Genomic DNA, 2,500 nt, shown 5'->3' with positions numbered 1-2,500 from the left:
TGTGTGTTCTCTGTGTGTGTGTGTGTGTGTGTTTGTTTCTCTGTGTGTGTGTGTGTGTTTGTTTCTCTGTGTGTGTGTGTGTGTGTGTGTGTGTGTGTGTGTGTGTGTGTGTGTGTGTGTGTGTGTTTGTTTCTCTGTGTGTGTGTGTTTGTTTCTGTGTGTGTGTGTGTGTTTGTTTCTCTGTGTGTGTGTGTGTGTGTGTGTGTGTGTTTGTTTCTCTGTGTGTGTGTGTGTGTGTGTGTGTTTCTCTGTGTGTGTGTGTTTGTTTCTCTGTGTGTGTGTGTGTGTGTGTGTGTGTGTGTGTGTGTTTGTTTCTCTGTGTGTGTGTGTGTGTGTGTGTTTGTTTCTCTGTGTGTGTGTGTTTGTTTCTCTGTGTGTGTGTGTGTGTGTGTGTGTGTGTGTGTGTTGTGTTTCTCTGTGTGTGTGTGTGTGTGTGTTTGTTTTCTCTGTGTGTGTGTGTGTCTGTGTGTGTGTGTGTGTGTTTGTGTGTGTCTGTGTGTGTGTGTTTGTTTGAGCGTGTGGTGTGTTTGTTTCTGTGTGTGTTTGTTTGTGTGTGTGTGTGGGTGTTTGCTGTGTGTTGTGTTGGATTTGTTGTGGGTTTTTTGACAGTCTTTTATGAGTCTTTTGTGTGTTTGTGTGTGTGTGTGTGTGTTTGTGTGTGTGTTTGTTTGTTTCTCTGTGTGTGTGTGTTTGTGTGTGTGTGTTTGTGTTTTTGTTTTTCTCTGTGTGTGTGTGTGTGTGTGTTTGTTTCTCTGTGTGTGTGTGTTTGTGTGTGTGTGTGTGTGTGTGTTTGTTTCTCTGTGTGTGTGTGTTTGTGTTTGTGTGTGTGTGTTTGTTTCTCTGTGTGTGTGTGTCTGTCTGTGTATATGTGTGTGTGTTTGTTTCTGTGTGTGTGTGTGTGTGTTTGTTTCTGTGTGTGTGTGTGTGTGTGTGTGTGTGTGTGTCCAGGCTGAAGCAGGCCGCGGGTCCGGTGTATGACTCGACTGATGGACGCTCTGACGGCAGCGAGCTCTCGCTCTACTCTCCTCTGAAGGTGCTGCTGTTTGTGGCCATGATGTGTGTGATGCTGGTGCTCATGTACTTCTTCTACCGCTGGCTGGGTGAGTCCTGCTGCTTTATAATATTAATGGTTAGGAAGTGAAGGATGAGACTGACTGATGCTTGTTTCTCCTGCAGTTTATGTGATTATCGTCATATTCTGCCTGGCATCAGCCTCAGCGCTCTATAACTGCCTGGATTCACTGATGACGGCACTGGGCTGCAGCACACTCAGGTCAGAAAAGACACACACACACACACACACACACACACATACACACTCACAGACACACACACACACACACTCACAGACACACACACACACACTCACAGACAAAACTCCATCGGTGACAGAATGGAGAAAAAACCTTGGGAGAAACCAGGCTCAGTTCTCTTCTGGCCAGTCCAATAATTAACACCTCTGCAGTATGAAATTACTCATTATCCAATGTTTTATATCAACTATGCATTCTGTTAGTTTTTTCCGTTAGCGGGCTGCAAAGAAATATAGAGCTGAGAATCATCAGCATAACAGTGAAAGCTAAACAGCAAAACAGTGTGTTTCCTGATGATATCTCCCAAGGGTAACATGTAAAGCGAGTAACATGTAAAGCTTGTAACACGGCCCTAGTACTGAGCCTTGAGGTACTCCATACTGCAATTGTGATCGATATGATACCTCTTCATTCACTGCTACGAATTTATGGCGGTCATATAAGTACGATTTAAACCATGCTAATGCACTTCCATTAATGCCAACAACAGTGTTCTAGTCTATGCAAAAGAATGGTTTGGTCAATAGTGTCGAACGCAGCACTAAGATCCAATGGCACTAATAGAGAGATACAACCACGATCAGATGATAAGAGCAGGTCATTTGTAACGCTAAGGAGAGCAGTCTCAGTACTATGATACGGTCTAAATCCTGACTGGAAATCCTCACAGATACCATTTTTCTCTAAGAAGGAATATAATTGTGAGGATACTACCTTTTCTAGTATCTTTGAAAGAAAAGGGAGATTCGAGATCGGTCTGTAATTAGCTAGTTCTTTGGGGTCAAGTTGTGGTTTTTTGATGAGAGTTTTAATAACAGCCAGTTTGAAGGTTTTGGGGACATACCGTAATAAAAATTAGGAATTAATAATAGTGTTTGGAGGTTTTATGACTTCTTGAAGCACCTCTTTTAGGAGCTTAGATGTAATAGGGTCTAACATACATGTTGTTTGGTTTAGATGATTTAACAAGTTTATACAATTCTTCCTCTCCTATAGTAGAGAATGAGTGGAACTGTTCCTCAGGTGATCTATAGTGCACTGTCTGATGCGATACTGTAGCTGACAGCTCCATGGTTACAATTTTATCTCTAATAGTATCGACTTTAGAAGTAAAGTAGTTCATAAAGTCATTACTGCTGTGATGTTGGGAAATGTCAACACTTGTTGATGCTTTATTTTTCGTTAAT

General features: G+C 42.2%; 1 pseudogene; it reads left to right on the top strand.

Annotated features, from left to right (window-relative positions):
• LOC109052986 overlaps nt 1–2,500 on the top strand; it is a 22,930-nt pseudogene that overhangs the window by 3,717 nt on the left and 16,713 nt on the right.

This window comes from Cyprinus carpio, chromosome B18, assembly GCF_018340385.1.
Source record: "Cyprinus carpio isolate SPL01 chromosome B18, ASM1834038v1, whole genome shotgun sequence".
Taxonomy (NCBI): domain Eukaryota; kingdom Metazoa; phylum Chordata; class Actinopteri; order Cypriniformes; family Cyprinidae; genus Cyprinus; species Cyprinus carpio.
The sequence above is the reverse complement of the archived record's forward strand: the minus strand, read 5'-3'. Positions and strand labels throughout refer to the sequence as shown.